This window comes from Tachypleus tridentatus, chromosome 9 (assembly GCF_004210375.1).
Source record: "Tachypleus tridentatus isolate NWPU-2018 chromosome 9, ASM421037v1, whole genome shotgun sequence".
In the NCBI taxonomy this organism is placed as follows: domain Eukaryota; kingdom Metazoa; phylum Arthropoda; class Merostomata; order Xiphosura; family Limulidae; genus Tachypleus; species Tachypleus tridentatus.
In genome coordinates, this window is record NC_134833.1 from 13745198 (window position 1) to 13765712 (window position 20515).

General features: G+C 32.6%; 1 long non-coding RNA gene across 2 annotated transcripts; it reads left to right on the forward strand.

The window, feature by feature from the left end:
* The first annotated feature begins 271 nt into the window (after nt 1-271).
* LOC143227027 (uncharacterized) lies at nt 272-13899 on the forward strand. Of its 2 annotated transcripts, none has more exons than XR_013014832.1 (3): nt 272-406; nt 12289-12358; nt 13673-13899. It is a non-coding gene; the product is annotated as an uncharacterized LOC143227027 (long non-coding RNA). The 2 variants fall into 2 exon arrangements; XR_013014831.1 differs by lacking the exon at nt 272-406 and adding an exon at nt 11579-11667.
* The last annotated feature ends 6616 nt before the right edge of the window (nt 13900-20515 follow it).

The following is a 20515-nucleotide window of genomic DNA, read 5'->3' on the forward strand; positions in this document are numbered from 1 at the left end:
TAACTTATTTTGTCAGTACAAATACTCTATAGTAACATTTCTCTCTCTTTAAAATGTGTCAGCTGTTTGTTTGTTTCCTTCAATACGTTATATAATAGACATTTTTTTTAGTTCGGAAGATGTTATACAAGACATTTAAACATTCTTACATGTTTACTTGTTTACATTTCGTTAATTATTAAATATGAGCATTCTCTATTGTGTTGTAAATTACAAAATACAAAATTATAGTTAATAATATGTCCACCAGAGTCTACATTCTAGACATTTTACATTCCAGTTGCTACTGATATCTACATGTTGTTGTAACCTACAGTAAGTTTCCAGGACAGATATATCAGTTGTATTCTTATAACACAACAGTAACTGGCTACTTTACATTTCTCCATCTGCCTCTGACCCACACGTGAGTACAATCACAAAGTCTTAATGTTAACATTATATTTTTTCAAAATTCTAATGGTTCACCTGTGATCCAGCAATAAGTGTGAGAACTTACAAATCTATATTTCGTTATTAGGTGCTTCAAGTTGGTTCTAATGATAAAACAATAACTCACTAAACACTCAAGCAACAACATATTATTATGATAAATGAAAGAAAATTTAAGTTTCTCGCTACTCTGATGCCAGAAGGGTTGTTGTAAAACAATCACCAATAGTGGCATTATTTCAACAATATCTTCTTGTTCCTGTTCACAATGTCAAATAATTGTATTTTGTTCATATTCTGAACTGTTTGTTTTTTGTTATAATAATGAATTTTAAATGGCAGACTGTGATATTTTTTGACGTAAAGAAACGACATAAATATTTGAAGACCTTTGGCTTCCTTTTTAAAAATTAGCTAGATCTGTTTAAATCATACTGTAAGGGCTCTGAATAGGAACATGAAGAAAGCTAATAACGTAAGTTTCCAACTATATAGTCCCAAGTTCAAGGTCAACAAACAGTTAAATTTATTGGTAGTACCTTCACTATTAGACTCACATGGAATGTTTACTTTTAAGAAGTATGCACCTAAATCAAATGTAAACTATCTTTACAAAATCGGCAGTTATCTGAACAGTGCAATAAATTATGTTAATATATGAAATGTGTGCAAGGTTGATATATGAATATTGTAACGTGCAGTATGTCAACTGTCTTTTGAAAATGTTCAAAGTCCTCTTAAATTATATTCAGATTATTCTATATTATCTGGGGCTGAGCGTTTTGTTCCGAAATGTAAGCGTGAGAACTGGATTTACTGGCTCATGGTGTTTATCTACGTTCGTGTAGATGGGTCGTTAATGAAACCTCACCACTCTGAACCAACCAATCAAGAAATATTATGTATATAAAAAACGGCTGGTATGAGTATAGAAAGCACTTTATAATTTTCTCTACAAGTTCGTTTTATCGTCATTACAGATAATCAAGAAAAATTATAATCATAGTTGTTATCTTTATAACCGTTACAGTTGAAGTGTTTGTGATTTCCTTGAACATTTTCCCACCTTTCTATATACGTAAATAATCATTGATGACGAAAAAACCCACTTGTAGAGAAAAATATATATGTAAAACAGCTGGTTTGGGTTGAGAAAAATTTTACGTAGAGAAGCGAACAACGTTTCAACCTTCTTCGGCCATCGTTATGTTCACAAAGAAAGAAAGACATAACTGACCGATACATGACCACATGTTTGAAAGGGGTTGTGTAACTGAGTGTAAGAATGTAGAGGGCGTGCTTAGATGTTTGATTATATTTGTAAATATAGGTGTGAAAATGTTCCATTGTATTGGTTTACTTTGGGTTTGAGTTCTTGTATAAGTGAGGCTTCTTTAATTTTGCGTTTGTTTCTTTATTTAGCATTTGAGTTTTTTCTATGGTTATGTTGTGTTTTTTGGATTTGCAGTGTTCGAAAACGTGTGAAAGTGACTTTTTATGTTCTTTTGAATCTGGTTTCAGTTTTTTTACTTGTTTCTTCAACATAAAAATCTTGACAGTTATCACAGGAACTCTAAAACCATGATAATAACCAAACGATATCTAGTGTGTGATTTTTCAACGATACAAATTTCGCTTTCTAAATACCGTTTCAAAAATAAAATTAATTTTATATTGAAAATTTTCTAATCCTTGATGTTTTCATTCTTGAATAACTTCGCATCTGACAACTAAGACCAACCCGAGATATCAACCAAAACACACAGAAAGAAAGTTTAACAGTAGATAGAAAACGTTAGTTACCATGTATGTCCCGAAATATCGATTTGTAAAATGAAAATAAAATATCACTTTCTGACAGCATGATAATAAGAGTTATTCAATCAAGTACTTAAGGTATGTACTTAGTATAATATTCATTAAAATTATATTATAAATAAAAACTTTCTAATAAGATATAAATATTATATTACCCAATACTGTTTAATTATTAGTTACTTCAGCTACATTTTATTGGAATGTAAACTCTACTGAAACTTAACTATTATAGTTTTAATGAGATACACAGTTCTTAGAACATCGCAGCCAAATAGAATGACTCCATTAACAGTTGACGTCAAGAACCAAATTACAGTATTATAGAGACATGCAGAGAGATAAACACTGAGCCAGTAGGAAACTGTGAGTGAATATTTGTTATTTATATGTAAAACATTTCTGTTAACGTGGCTCATGTAGTGGTGGAATAACTATAAAACTGTAAATGGAAGTTGTGTGATTAGGGTAGAATGGATGTAAGTAGTCAAAACTGTTTGAAAACCCTCACACACAGTTTACATATAACGGATATACACATATAGTTTATATACAAATAAATTGTCTGGAACACACCTAGCTATTACAAGATTAGAATAAACGAACCTCAATGAACGCTATTATAACCACTACTTAGATATTTTAACATAAAATCACACAACACAGGTGTCTATAAAGATATTTCATTTATTTCACTAAGGTATACAGACTGCATAGATGATTTTTCTACCCTAAATCATGTAGACGGGCTGTTTGTTACTTTGTTATACTATTAAAATTCTCACAAAGTTACACGAGAATTATCTGCGCTAGTCGTCCCTAATTTAGCTGAGATCAGAAAGAAGGAAGATAATCATCACCATTCGCCGCCAACCGTTGGTTACATCTTAACTTCCAAATTGTGGGATTACCCATCTGGCCATACCGAGATTAACCGTCACTTTTAAAGCCTCTACAGATGAGAGAGCTTGCAAGATTTATCAGAAGAGGATTCGAACTCGCGACCCTTATAATTCGAGCTAAGATCGCTATTCATGTGGCCATAACTACATACATTTAGTTCAGTGTGACCAAATACTCTTGTTTGTCACTTGACAGGAGTCATTTGTACTGTTTTGCAAAGTTCTACAGGTTCAAACATCTGAAACTCTTACCTGAGTATTTGTTATGATTAACCTGTCGTCTTCTTTACTTCAACATATTAAGAAAACTTAGATATTAAGAAATTTTCTTCTTCAGGGGTTGTCAGAGAAATGAATTTCTCATTGTTTCGGTCGTGTTTTGTTCAAACAGAAAACAAAAATATTTTACTATGACTTGTAACATCGTGGTTTATGTGAAGATTTATGAAAACAACCATGAATGCGACGTTCACAGGTTCGTTGTTTTGAATGGGGAAGCTTCAAGGTAACACAGCTACAGCGGGTGTGGAAAAACAACAATATCCAGTAGATTCTATTTTCAGCAGTTCATCAGGGAACCAAACTCTCCGCTCCAGAAAAAGACACTCACGATTTATTTAACGTTATACATGAAAATACATAGACTGATAACAATGTAACGTGATATTTAACTTTGACAATATTTGACAGAAATGTTGAACTTATAGTATAACGTCTGAGTATTGATCAAACTCGTGAATAATAAAAATTGGCTTGCAATTGAATGTAGACATGAAGCGTAATACTCTAACAGTAAATATTATGACTCTATAACAGAGGGCATTATTTTTGAGAATTAGATATTGTGTTTTACAAAAAAACATAATTAACACTCTAGTAAACCTACTGGACCCTAATGTGTATTATGTTTTTAATCTTTCATAAAAGTTTTTTTTTGCAATCAAACTCACATCTAAATATTAAGAACAATCTATAATAATTTAAGATAAATAAACAAAACTAGTTTATATGTGACTAAATAAAACTTATTATCAGACGTTTTTACCAGGTAACACATTCAATACAATCAAAAAACATTTTCCATTATTTACCAATAATTTAAGTTCAAGGTCCGGTTTTATTGATAGTTCAACTGTATATGTTTCAAAATAGTCTCCATACGAAAAAGTTTGTTCAAGTTGATAAAGTAGATGTTTTGTATGTTGGTTACTATAATCTTGCTATTCATTTTTCATCATCAGATACCTAAAATAAAAACTAAACGACTTCCTATACATTACAATTTATATTTTGTTCACAGTTCCAACTTTTAGGATTCTGAATATAATTACAATAAAAAACATATCGTTTTTTCACAGTGTAAGAATATGTTTCGTATAAACTAACAGGTCCGTAATAATTCTGAAGATACTTCTGTATGAGAGACGTTTAATAAAACACTAAATGACTTCCTGTACTTGTTTGTTTGGTTTGTTTTGGAATAAAGCACAAATCTATTCAATGGGCTATCTGTGCTCTGCCCACAATAGGTAACGAAACCCAGTTTTTAGCGGTGCTTCCTGCACTTTAACAGGTTGGTTCTGTTTCAAGTTACGGAGTTAAGACAATTACATATAATATGCTATTAAGAAACTAATTATCCGTATAATAATGATACAGTACACAGACTGCCAGCTATCAGATATAACACTATCTTTGGATCAGTAAATAAAAACTTACTAGTCTTTTAAAATGTACTATTTTACTCTTTTCTATGTGTCATGTAATTTGTAAGAGAATTATATAGAGGTCTCCAAATTGCTGTAGAAAACAACGGCTAAGTGTCGAATCCACACAAACTGGAATCGCCTGTTTATGGAAATTTTTTTTAATAAGAATGTGCAGATGACCTCGTAACCCCCATAAGTGGAGGTTTCTCTAAATTCCATACCTCCATGTAGTATCATAAGCTTTCTAAAGGTCAAATAATGTTGACACAACATGTTATCAGTTGAGAATAGCTTCTCAAGTCGAATCAGGTGGCCTAAAATAGAGGGTCAGAATCTATATTATAAGAAGAGGTGTTAGATTCATAGAATCAATATTAACTTCACATGTGAACAGGAAGAAAGTAATCAAATATCATTTCTTAACCTCAAAATTACAAGAACCGACACACAATTTAAAACAGAAATCCACCGAAAAATCACCAATACTGGACTATACATTCCTTGGGACTCAGCACATGAAACAAAACAAAAACTCAACATACTAAGAAACCAAATAAACAGAGCTATGAAACTATGCTCATCAGATAAAATTAACGATGAATTAGACAAAATAAAACAATACTTCATGAACATCAATAAGTTTCCTCCACAAACCGTAGAAAACATTATACGTACACACCTAGTCAGAAAGCAAAATCAACCAACAAGAGTAAATACATTTCACGAATCAAAAAATCACGAAACCATATACTGCTGCATACCATATTTTCCCGACATTAGCAGACAAATAACCAACATTTGGCAAAAACTAGTCACAAAATATGACATTCCAGTTAATACCAAATTTATTCAAAACCAGGCACAAAACTGAGGTCTATACTATGTAAAACTACACTTACAAACACCACACCAACATTATTTATAAAATACAATGTGACAACTGCCACGACTTCTATATTGAGAAACAAGTAGAAAAATGAAAACCAGATTCAAAGAACACAAAAAGTCACCTTCACACATTTTCGAACACTGTAAGTCAAATAAACACAACATAACCATAGAAAACACTCAAATACTAAATAAAGAAACAAACATAAACAAACGCAAAATTAAAGCCTTACTTGTAGAACAACTTAAACCCAAAATAAACCAATACAAAGGAACACCTTTATACTTATATTAAAATAATAAAATAAATAATATAAAATTATATATTCAAACATCTAACACCGCCCTTTAGATTCCGACACTCAGTTACACATCACCTTTCAAAATGTGGTCAGCTTCCGGTCAGTAACCTCTTTCCTTCTTTGTGAACCTGACGATGACCGAAGAAGGTCGAAACGTTGTTCGCTCCTCTTCGTAAAATATTTTCTCAACCCAAACGAACCATTTTTAACATATATATTTCTCTGTATAAATATTATTCATCTGTTTTGTTCAACACATTGTTTTATTTCCTGATAAATCATTTAGAACACTCGTAACCCTTGACCTTTCATTTACACTCCTCCATTTTCTTTTCTTGGCAGTTTGCCAGTACTCTTTCAAACTATCGAAAGTCTTCTATATTATTCATAATACAAATATCATTATATATTAAGTTTGTGCCCGGCTTGTACAGTTGAAAGTCTGCGTGTTTACAACGCTAAAATGAGGGGTTTGATTCCCCTCTGTGGACCTAGGAGATAGCCAGATTTCGTTTTGCTATAAGAAAACACACGCACACATTTTAAGTTATAAATATTTTTTCTGTCATAAATCACAAATTTGAAACTCTTCATATCCAGCACTTTAAATATATAAATTTGTTTTATATTTCTAATAAAATTTCATCAGTCGCTTCACCATTTATCGTAAAAGAAACATCTTGAAATTAATGTTTTTTTTATATTATTTAAACTGCAACGAGGACTAAAGAATGTTCGCTTGGTCTGAAAAACATTTTTTTTTTAATTATAGAAACTCATCGCTGTTGGAGAACAAATAATGATCGTACATTCTAGTTCCTCGTCTCTATAAATTATTAATGCCATACAAGATGGACAGTCAATCATTTTTTCTTAAAGGTAATTGGAAGGTGCTACTGACTGGTTTTATTCCCTGTGGTCAATAACTAAATATTAGGGACGGTGGAAAACAGTTTTATTGTTTCTTCCCTTACACAACACGTCTTATCAAGTTTATTTTGTCTTCAACGTCTTATGATTTTTAAGACGTTACGTTTTGCTATTGTCGTTAAGTGCTAAGGTAAGGCTGGAAACGTTTTACCTTCATTATTTTTTTTTAATTCTTGAAGCTAAATTCTAAAACCGTTAACTCGATGCCTTCACATAGCCCCAGGGCCTGGCATGGCCGAGCGCGTAAGGTGTGCGACTCGTACTCTGAGGGTCGCGGGTTCGCGCCCGAGTCGCGCTAAACATGCTCGCCCTCCCAGCCGTGGGGGTGTATAATGTGACGGTCAATCCCACTATTCGTTGGTAAAAGAGTAGCCCAAGAGTTGGCGGTGGGTGGTGATGACTAGCTGCCTTCCCTCTAGTCTTACACTGCTAAATTAGGGACGGCTAGCACAGATAGCACTCGAGTAGCTTCGTGCGAAATTCCCCCAAAAAAAAAACAATTACAAAGTCCCCTATGACACAGCGGTAAGTTTAAGTTGTTAGAACATTTAAAATCTGTGTATTATTCCCAAGACAGACAGACAAGTGTGGCTTTGTTTTTACAACAAACAAATAAAGTCTTCAGATATTTATACAGTTCCGTCATGTCAGAGAAATAAAACATGCTGTTGTTCATCTTTATTCTTATGAAACTCTTCAGAACCAGTGAATATTAGAAACATCACGACATGATTTAAACATATTGGTTATAATTATAGAAAACTAGATGTCCTTAATTTTATGTAACATATATGGTTATACTTTGGTTTTATTTGCAAAAAAAAAAAAAAGATTCCAATTAATCAACGCTACCTAAATTTGCTAGTAAAAAGATTTAATAACTAGTTGATGAATGAGGGAGGAAATATTAATAATGACAAACGTCAGCTACAGCTACAAACGTCTGTGTTATCCTGTCTGTTAAACACCATATAATACCTTCAGCTACAAACGGCTGTGTTATCCTGTCTGTTAAACACCATATGATACCTTCAGCTACAAACGTCTGTGTTATCCTGTCTGTAAACACCATATAATACCTTCAGCTACAAACGTCTGTGTTATCCTGTCTGTTAAACACCATATAATACCTTCAGCTACAAACGTCTGTGTTATCCTGTCTGTTAAACACCATATAATACCTTCAGCTACAAACGTCTGTGTTATCCTGTCTGTTAAACACCATATAATACCTTCAGCTACAAGGCGTCTGTGTTATCCTGTCTGTTAAACACCATATAATACCTTCAGCTACAAACGTCTGTGTTATCCTGTCTGTTAAACACCATATAATACCTTCGGCTTCAGCAAACGTCTGTGTTATCCTGTCTGTTAAACACCATATAATACCTTCAGCTACAAACGGCTGTGTTATCCTGTCTGTTAAACACCATATGATACCTTCAGCTACAAACGTCTGTGTTATCCTGTCTGTAAACACCATATAATACCTTCAGCTACAAACGTCTGTGTTATCCTGTCTGTTAAACACCATATAATACCTTCAGCTACAAACGTCTGTGTTATCCTGTCTGTTAAACACCATGTAATACCTTCAGCTACAAACGTCTATGTTATCCTGTCTGTTAAACACCATATGATACCTTCAGCTACAAACGTCTGTGTTATCCTGTCTGTTAAACACCATATCATACCTTCAGCTGCAAACGTCTGTATTATCCTGTCTGTTAAACACCATATAATACCTTCAGCTTCAAACGTCCGTGTTATCCTGTCTATTAAACACCATATGATACCTTCAGCTACAAACGTCTGTGTTATCCTGTCTAGTAAACACCATATCATACCTTCAGCTACAAACGTCTGTGTTATCCTGTCTGTTAAACACCATATAATACCTTCAGCTACAAACGTCTGTGTTATCCTGTCTGTTAAACACCATATGATACCTTCAGCTACAAACGTCTGTGTTATCCTGTCTGTTAAACACCATATAATACCTTCAGCTACAAACGTCTGTGTTATCCTGTCTGTTAAACACCATATAATACCTTCAGCTACAAACGTCTGTGTTATCCTGTCTGTTAAACACCATATGATACCTTCAGCTTCAAACGTCTGTGTTATCCTGTCTATTAAACACCATATGATACCTTCAGCTACAAACGTCTGTGTTATCCTGTCTGTTAAACACCATATCATACCTTCAGCTACAAACGTCTGTGTTATCCTGTCTGTTAAACACCATATAATACCTTCAGCTACAAACGTCTGTGTTATCCTGTCTGTTAAACACCATATAATACCTTCAGCTACAAACGTCTGTGTTATCCTGTCTGTTAAACACCATATAATACCTTCAGCTGCAAACGTCTGTGTTATCCTGTCTGTTAAACACCATATAATACCTTCAGCTACAAACGTCTGTGTTATCCTGTCTGCTATATCGTGATGTAAAGTTCAAATAGGAATTAATAATATACTCCTCATAGACACTGGATGCAACTTTTCGGACTTCCGTATATTTTGATTTCTCATGATTTCTCTCTGAATTCCTTGTAAACAGACATTAATGGTGTAGAGAAACATGAAGGGGAGGTCTAGAAATTTAATGTACAAAACATTTCTTGAATGGAAATTTCCCGCAGAGTGTGTAGCGCAGATAATATATTGTCCCCGCTAATATAGCGGTATGTTTACCGATTTATAACGTTAACATCAAGGGTTTGATTCCCTTTGGTGGGCTCAGAAGGTAACCCGATCTTTAGAAAACACACACCCACTCACAGACCCATCAGGTGTAATTTTGTCGGTGGTGGAAGAAAAGTCTACACCTTTGTTCTTGTATCATTACCTCAGGTTATGAATGTCTGACAATTGGACTAAACCCGGTATATTCCGACAGTTAGAAGTTAGGTGGTTTTACAAGCTGTCTAAATTTCAAAAGTAGAGACATCTAGCCTCGTTGAAATTAACAAATGCAAAACAGTAATTAATAATGTATCGTTTTTTTTCTTGTTTAAGGTTTTTAAATAATCGAATGACACTTCAATTTTCGTACTGCCCTCTACCTTTTTAAAAGCAATTTTTGAAGTTAACCTGAGAAGTTTTAACGCTTTAAGTTTCCAAGATGGTAAATTCTAGAGGCTAACACAATATTTACAACAATTGTTAGATTTCTACAAAACATTTCAAAAGCAATTTCTAGTGAAATATTTTATTCGGAATTTTTATCATTAAGTGTAAACAGAAATAACAAGTGGCATGTGATGTGTGAGGTAAATTATCGCGCTAACAGCTAAGCAAGAGAGGATTCAATCAGTTATTAAAACTAAATTATTAGTAGAAACAAAAAGTGTTATAAAAGTTTTATTTTTGGTAAATGTTAAATATAAATGCTCATCATGGTTCATATTATAAGTACTATTGTATATTTTTAATATTCACTGCTTGTGAAGATTTTCTTGTTTTATACTAATAAAGATATACGACAAAATGTTTTGTTACTGTGACAGAACAGTATAAATATCTGAACACTTTGTTTGTTATAAGAACAAAGTCACAATGGTGTTTCTGTTGTGTAACTACTTAAACTTATGCTGTACTCTAGGGAGCTGTGTGTAGGTGTTGAGTCAGCCGTTTTAGAATTTAGCTTCATGAATTAAAAAAAGGCCCGGCATGGACAGGTGGTTAAGGCGTTCGACTCATAATAAATAATTAGATAAGAGTTTCACATGTTTGGAACTGTAGTGTATCATAAAACTGTACAAATGACTTCTGTCATGTGACAAACAAGAGTATGTCATCACACTGAACTAAGTGTATGTATACCGTCCTGATACGGCTAGGTGGTGAGTGACTCGAATTCTTAAGGTAACGAGTATGAATCCCCCACTCATGAAACTTGTTTGCCCATTCAGCCAAAGAGGCGTTATAAGTAACGGTTGATCCCAGAATTTGTAAATAAAAAAGTAACTAACAGTTGAGGAGGATGGTGATGGCTATTAACCTTCCTTCTTATCTCACACAGGTAACTTAAGGACGGCTAGCGCAGATAATTCTCGTATAAATTTGTGGGAAGTTTAAGTCAAACAAAGAAACAAACAGCGTGTCAACATGATTAGGATATAAAAATTATTTAGTTAGCCTGTATACTTATGGTTAAATAAATGTCTTTATAGACACCTGTGTGTTCTAAAGTTAAAATAACTACGTTTTGTCTATAATATTGCACATCGAAGCTCGTTTGTTCTAATGTTACAATAGCTACGTGTGTTCCACACGATTTATTGATATATAAACCATTTGTGAATATACATGAAACACAACTACTTACATGTTACTATTCATTCTACCCTAATCACACAACTTCATTACCACTTACAGTTTTAAAGTCTTTCCACCACTACATGAGCCACTTTAACAGAAATGTATCACATGTAAATAACAAATAATCACTCACAGCTTCCTATTGGTTCAATCTGTCTCTCTACATGTCTCTATAATATTGTAATTTGACACTTGACGTCAACTGTTAATGGAATCATTCTGATTGGCTGTGATGTTCTCAGAACTGTGCATCTCATTAAAAATACGACTATATAAGCTGAGTATCAGGACCATAGTCTAATTGTATATTTACACTCCGATAAAACGTGGTTGAAGTACCTAATAATTGAATACTCCTTGGTAATATAATTTTTATATCATGTTTGAGAGTATTTCTTTATAATAGTAATTATAATTAATATTAAACAAAGTACAGATCTTAAATACTTATATGAATAATTATTTTTATCATGTTAACACAAACTAATATTTTGTTTTCATTTTATAAGTCAATATTTTACCACAGGCATGATAACTTCAACGTTTTTCTATTCATTGTTAAACTTTAATTCTGTGTGTTTTGGTTGATCGATCTGGTATTGTTCTTAGATATAAAGTTTCTTTAATAAAGAAGTTTTACTTTCATGTTTTATTAAGTTCGAGAAACCTCCAAGAAAAGAAAAAATCGATATAAAATTATTTTTGTTGTTAAACGGTATTTACAAAATGTAATTTTTATCCTAAAGAAATCTTGCATTAGATGTTGTTGTCCAGTTATTGTAATGGTTTTAGTGTTCCTGTGATAAATCGGGAACTTGTTTCTTCTGTAACTCTCTACTTCCGTTCATAAAAGTACTTCTGTTTTAATATATCTGAAGCTAGTAAGATATAGAATTCATGGGCTGTACTAAGTTTCGATCTTTTATTTTAGGTTTTGTTAAAGTCACATTTCTCTAACTGTATTAATACTGATTTTAACAGATCAGAGAAATGAAGACTACAACAATTATTATACTTTTGATGTTTACAACACTGTTGGAATCAACTCCAGGTGAGAGAATGAATTCTTTAACACTAAATTCATACAAACAGTTTAAATGGTATGATAGAAATATCAATTATTATAAGTTACGTTTGTCTGTATCGTTCAAGAAACTGCCACAATGTTTATTTCTTGTTACTAACGGAGGTTTGTAACATAATATTTAATGAAGGTAAGTTTATAACAACGACGTGTATCTAAAAATTCGAATATTGTCTACAATGAAAGAATGTAAAAAACAATATACTTCTCTTGATGACTATATATTTGACAGCAATTTAAAGTGAGAAATTAAATTATTTCAAAATGATTACATGTGTGAAACAGCAACGCAGGGTGACACAACCGTGCATTTTTATAAAATTTGTTCTTATAACTTTTGAAGTAAATATTTTAATTTAAATTGCATTTGTTGCTACAACTGAATATCAAACTGATAGTAAGTAATATAGATAATAAAGTAACAGATAATTGTTAATTAACTAGTGTACAAAATAATAATTACATTAATACGACAGCTGTTTATATGATTGATCTTGTGCTATGGTCGTGTTTGTTATGACATACAATCCACAACCGTGAGAACAATATACCGTATTTTATACAATGTAATACGCACATTTTTTTTGTTTATATTTCTCATGAGTGTCTCAAGACAAAGGTGATGAGTTAAGACAAGAGGTTAACTTGGAATCTACTCAAATCGGCCTCTCATACAGATCATAATGTCATTACTTACTAACTACAAGTATCTTCAGTAGTATAAAACAATTGAACTAATATTGTCGATATACTGTGGAATATATTATGTCTTTACTCAGTAAATTGAAGAAAATCAAGGATATATTAAAGTGTTGGTTGTAAAGTCAATTTTTATTAGAATTCTCTGTCACAAATTAGGTTCGTCTTCCACGCTGTAGCCTCTAACTGAGGCGTAAAATACAATATTTAGTGTATAAGGTAAGCAACGGAGAATCACTTTAATGTGTTTTGCAGATAATTTTATGTACTTTTAGTGATGCTACGGAAAGTTGAAATTTAATATAAGATACTGTTCTAGAAACAAAGTAGATTGGTTTATAGATTAAGAATAGATTTTACTGACAAACTCGTTAAATAACGTAACTGTTAAATATGACTATGACGTGTTCTGTAACATTAACGGTTGATCTTGATATTGACGTAATTTTAACAGTTTTATGAATATAATGTTTATTAGCTAGGCTTCACAAGTAGATAAACAGTGACGATTAAAAAATCATTATAAAATATTATAGGTGATATATATTCTAATGACGTTACTTTGTTTACTACCTGAACTAGAGGGGAATTTCCGAGATGACATCGAATGTGCAACAAATTTTGTTCATTGTGATGTTCCTCCTTCATATTGTTGTCCTAATGCTCATGGACTTATTGGAGGTGGAGGTGGAGGTAATTATGGACTCTTTGACTGGAACCCTATGGAAGCGTAGAAGGAAGCGATATATTCTGAGGATATTTTAGTATCCATATGTAATTTTGTTATCAATAAAAATAAATAATTCTTGTTTTTGCTTGTTGTTAAACACAAAGCTAAGATCTATCTTAGTTCAAAACACTCAGGGAATCGAAACCCGGAATTTAGTAATATAAGTTCTCCACCTTACCAGTTGCTCAACGGAAAGTGTGTGTGTGTGTGTAGCTAGAATATTAATACTGTTGATATTCTAATTATCAGTATTCTATTAATAAGCTTTGTGTTAAGTTAAATGAATCAAAACTAAGGACTGAGTTAAAAACAGGAAATCAACACCTCTGATATTTATTTGTTATAACCAAAAACAAGCCAAGACAGATGTAAAAAATGATATACAAATTGAAAAAAATGTGTAGAGACTATAATGTGGGATATAAAATGTACTCTATATTTTGGAGGTGACTGAGGAACCTTACATCTGTCATTCTTATCCTGCATTCACCAGTCTCACATAAAGTAATAAAATAAAATAATAGTAATAGAGATTAAAATAATATAAACCAGAAGAATGAGATGTCGGTGTTCAAACGACATATTACATATTAAGAATGGTTAAATATCACATTTTGTAACACATTTGTAATTAGTTTGTTGGTTCGGTTATGTAATAGTTTATATTAGTTGTCTTCCACGTACGTTGGAAGGTATTAAATCAATAATTACACAAATAATGAAATTTAACGTGTCAAATCAAGATAGTTTTATCTGGAAATTTTTAACATGTTTCGGTTAATATTTTTGGAAACTTTCCAATAATTTGGTAAAAATTTCACATGTTCTAAATCATCAAAACTTTAATTCTGATGTTCATTTGGTCCCCACTGAAGTTAATTTAGCTGAAAATACAAATCTAATAATATTGAATGTGTTTACCAATTCTGTATTTGATTAAAATATAAGAAGTCAATATTTGTTGAGTTAAATTTCTTCACAAAAATTAGCTTCCGTCTGGTGTGTAGGAAGACAACTCTTGAAATAATAATTTTTGTCAATGATAATAACACTATGATGCCTGTCTTTGTATCTCAGAACGGCTACTATGGGTATCAACACTTTTATTGATAAGAACAACGTTTCCTAGGTGATCTTCTGGTTAAGAGAGAATATCCTACTTTGTAGAACGACCGCTTATTACAACAAACAATTGTTGTCAAAGAAAATTTTCTGTTTAATTAGTTCGGTTTTGGCGCAAAATTACACGAGGGCTATTTATACTAGTCATTCCCAATTTTGCAACGTAAGACTAGATAATTACTCAAAACTCTTGGACTACTCTTTTACCAACGAAAATGCCCAACATGGCTGAAAGAGCGAGCATGATGGTGGGATAAGAATCGAACCCTCAACCTTCAAATTAGGAGTCGATTACCTTAACCACTATATAGAATGAGCCATCTCCGGCTTTTTAACACATAAATTAAGTTGTAACATACAATAAGTATTAGTTTTTTTATTCAAAATTTGTAATATAACTCCTAATTAAACGTAATTCTACTTTGAAATCAATAAAATAATTAAATCCTTGAACATTATGTCTAATCAGATAAACGAATATTCGAAATAATGGTACTGGTAGTTTAGTGTTAAATATTTCTAAATGTTTATCTGATTTACGATATTCTATTTCTGTCTATTATGTTGGATGTATTCTGTTTTCAGAGGTACTGGCATTTAATCTATTGATGTTGCTTACAAATGGAAGAACTATTGGTCAGTTTGGTTTCAAACTTCTACTAATAAATAGCATTATTTATTCTACTAAAATTTACAACAGACCATTTCAAAGATGTTTTCTCAAAGGTATTTATAACTAATTCGAGTTACAGATTTAGTTAAGTACAGAAGAAAATGCCAGCCTCAACTCTACATACTTAAAAGCTGACACCAATGTACTGTTAGTACTGACTGTTAAGTATAGTATGGCTTCATCAAATATGAAACAATCAGCAACGGAAGTTCATGTTATACTATGGGATATATCGTTACATAAAAGTTCAAACAGGAATTAATAATATACCGCTTGTAGACAGTGAATGTGTTCAGATGTGGAAAGACGGAGGATGGGATAACTGGAAATTTAATGTAATGCACAAATCTTTACCTCAATGGATATTTTCTCACAGACCCATCACATGTCAATGAAGGAAGAAAATCTCTATACAACTGTCCTTGTATTATTACCCAAGTTACACAACTCTCCTTGTATTATTACCCAGGTAACACAACTTTCCTTGTATTATTATCTAGGTTACACAACCGTCCTTGTATTATTACCCAGGTTTCACAACTGTCCTTGTATTATTACCCAGGTTACACAATTGTCATTGTATTATTACCCAGGTTACGCAACTGTCCTTGTATTATTACCCAGGTTACACAACTGTCCTTGTATTATGATCCTGGTTATATTTATCCAACAGTTGGTCTAAATGTGTTTCATTCTGATGGTTAGGTTTTTCATGTACTATCTGGAATGTATACATGTAATCATAGTGTTATAACTAAACTTGACAAATGGTATCGAATTAGAATATATAACTGAATTTTACATAATATGTTATCCTGAAAACAATAAAGAAGATTGGTTTAGAAACAAATAGAAGGAGGTTTTATTGACGAACTCAAAACTAACGAAAGTGTGAAATAATATTATATTTTGTGATGTGTTCAGTAACATCGTTGGTTGACCTGAGTACTGAAGTAATTTTAACAGTTTTATTGAAGTGATGTTTATTAGCTAGGTTCACAAATGGAGAAAGAGTGACGAATAAAATTCATTATAACACAATGACAAAGGATTTCATAATACTTATATATTATTGTTATGAATCAATATGTTTATTTATATTTCATATAACATTATGGAGTCAGTATTTTGTAACACGTAATTACAATAATTATGATAATACTGAAAACTGAATGTCAACTTTACTCATAAATATAATTTAAAGCAGTGCCATCTACTGTAAAAGCAGCGCCACTTACTGTAATAATAGAGAGTTTCTTATTTCATAAAATTAAAGCTGAACGACAGAATGTTTTATTTCTCTGATGACATAACGATAAAATATGTTGTTGTTTTTCACAAGAAAAAAGCCACACTGGTCTATCTGCTTTGTTCACTTGTGAATAATACTCCGCATTTGAACGTTGTAACTATATAAACTTACCGCTGTGCCATAGGAGACTATGTGAAGACGATGGGTTAGCTGTTTTAGAATTTAGTTTCATGAATTAAACAAATAGTAGAAGTAAAACGTTTGTATTGAACCCATCGTTTATTCTTAACGACAATAGAGACACTTAACGACTTGTTAATGAAAAGGTTTGAATGAAGACAAAAAACAATTCATATCATGTGAAGAAACACTAAAGCTGATGTTGAATTCCTTACAACTGGGAAGAGAGCGATTGAAGAACAACACTTAACGTAACACTGATAACTTTCCACGCTTACATGGTAGATTCTAGAAGTTAATAAAGTATTTACAAAACCAACAGATTTTTAACAAACGTTGTTGTTTGCAGTTTGTCGCTGGAGGACCTGGAGTAGGAACTGAAAATAGTTTACACATTACACATGGAAACGTTTCTTCAGACACTGACCATATTTATATAATTCGACATGCATAAGTGTGAAATAGTACATTTTAAAGGATTTGTGAGTTTTCATTTACTGAACCAAATACAGTGTAATGTCTTATAATGGGTAGCAAGTTTAATGTGTTATTATTATACGGATAATAAGTTTCTGAGTTTGGTTATATAGCAAGTTACATGTGATTATCTTAATGCCGGAACATGAAATAAAACCAATGTGTTAAAGTACAAAAGCACCGCTTAAAACCGGGATTCGGTACCCATGGTGGGCGTAGCACAGATAGCCCATTGTATAGCATTGTGCTTATTTCCAAAACAAACCAAAGAAACAAGTACAGGAAGTCATTTGGTATTTAATTAAACATCTCTCATACAGAAGTATCTACAGTATTATTATGCACCAGTTATTACATACAAAACATGTTCTTACACTGTGATATAACAATATGTTTTTTCTAGTGTTAGTCTATCTAGAATCCTATGCAGTTGAACTGTTGAACTGTAAACAAAATATAAATTACAAAGAACAGAAAGTCGTTTAGTATCTTATTTTGTGTAAGTAATGATAAAAAAAATGAATAGCAGTGTTAGAGTGCAGTGATTAACCACAGACAACATATCTACTTTATTAAGTAACGAGACACTTCAAGGTTAGGAGTCTATTTTAAAACATATACAGTTCAAGGTTCATCGTTATTGATAGTTCAACTTCAATTATTGGTAAACAATGAAAAAGTGTTTTCATTGTATTGAATGTCTCACGCGGTAAAATGTCTGATAATAAGTGTAAGTTAAGATGTTTAAAATTAATGTTACTATTTAGTCACATATAAACTAGTGTTGCTTATTTATCTTAAAACATTATAGTTTGTTGTTATTATTCTGATGTATTTTTAGTGTTAAACTGTTAATCAAAAATAAATAATATTTTATACACATTGTAGAGCTGAAGATTTAGTAGATGTTGTTTGGTTGTTATACACTATCAGTAATTGTCTACACTAGCGCCCTCTGTGAAACACTTATAATATTTATCATTAAAATATTACGCTTCATGTACTAGACCAGTGATGGCGAACCTTTTAGAGATTGCGTGCCTCAATTGTGACCCAAAATTATTTTGCCTATTCGAATGTGCCAGGATTTTCATAAAGATGACAGTTACTTTCCAATAAAAAAACGACTTTTGATGAGTATTTTTTAATTTTAAAAAGTCGAATTACAAAAGTTTCAATGAAACTAATAAATAGCCTCGACTTAAAATTTGTATATTTTGTCTTGAATTTTGTTAAATCAATGCGATCTCTGCGGTTGTGAACACTCGGATAACTTGTTGATTTGAGAGCAACACATGCAGCACTCAGTTCATCTGTAAGCTTGTTTTTTCTGTCTGATTTGATGAAATTCAAAGTTGAAAACAGCTGCTCACAAGCGTAAGATGATCCAAACAAAGTAAGAAGAGCTATTCCAAGTAATTTCATTGACTTAAAATTAATTGGCAAAGAATTCCACACTTTAAGAATTTCATTTTCACAACTCTTTGCAACGTTTTCTTCCAAGATCCCTCCACACTCTATTTTCTCAAGTGTTTTACGCAGGGCACAGAATTTATTACTCCAAGTATAGTTTTCCTGAAATTCAACATACTTCTTAGCAAAGATGCGGAATCCTATCACGTGCCAGCAATCGTGGCCTTGCGTGCCACCTCTGGCACGCGTGCCATAGGTTCGCCATCACTGTTAACTAGACAATTTATGTTTTGCATTAGTTTTATCAGCAGACAGACATTATACATGTTCAACAGTTCTATCAAATATTGTTAATGTTAAATATGTTCTTATCACGTTATATTGTTAACAACCTATGTATTGTCGTGTATAACTTCAATTAAATCGGTCTTTGTAGTGATTGTTTTTCTTGGACGGAGAATTCGGTTTCCAGGAAGACGTTAGAACTAGATCTACAGGTTCGTGGTGTTTTCTTACGTGCGCTGTCGCTGTGTTGTCTGCTAGTTTTACGACTCAGAACCAACAAATCAACAAACATTACAATCTTATTTGTTTTCATAAATCTTCAAACAAACATCGATGTTGCTGTACCCATTAAAATATTTTTGTTTTCCATTTTGACAAAGCACGAGCAAAACTCGGTTCTCTGACAACCTCAGAACAAGAAAATTTCTTAATATCTAAATATGTGAATCGGTTCAACCGTCTTCTGCCATGTGAGAAAGAGAAGTATCTTGTTACTGTTGCCGAAATGTATGTCTACCAGCACAGTATGGTCATGAGGTAATTGTAATACAGGTCACACCAAGCATTCTGTCATGTAAGAAAGAGAAGTATCTCGTTACTGTTGACGAAGTGTATGTCTACCGGCACAGTATGGTCATGAGGTAATCTGAGTGTAATACAGGTCACACCAAGCATTCTGCCATGTAAGAAAGAGAAGTATCTCGTTACTGTTGACGAAATGTATGTCTACCGGCACAGTATAGTCATGTGGGTAATCTGAGTGTAATACAGGTCACACCAAGCATTCTGTCATGTAAGAAAAGAGAAGTATCTCGTTACTGTTGACGAAGTGTATGTCTACCGGCACAGTATGGTCATGAGGTAATCTGAGTGTAATACAGGTCACACCAAGCATTCTGCCATGTAAGAAAGAGAAGTATCTTGTTACTGTTGACGAAATGTATGTCTACCGGCACAGTATAGTCATGAGGTAATCTGAGTGTAATACAGGTCACACCAAGAATTCTGTCATGTTAGAAAGAGAAGTATCTCGTTACTGTTGACGAAGTGTATATCTACCGGTACAGTATGGAGATGAGGTAATCTGAGTGTAATACAGGTCACACCAAGCATTCTGTCATGTTAGAAAGAGAAGTATCTCGTTACTGTTGACAAAGTGTATGTCTACCGGTACAGTATGGTCATGAGGTAATCTGAGTGTAATACAGGTCACACCAAGCATTCTGTCATGTTAGAAAGAGAAGTATCTCGTTACTGTTGACGAAGTGTATGTCTACCGGCACAGTATGGTCA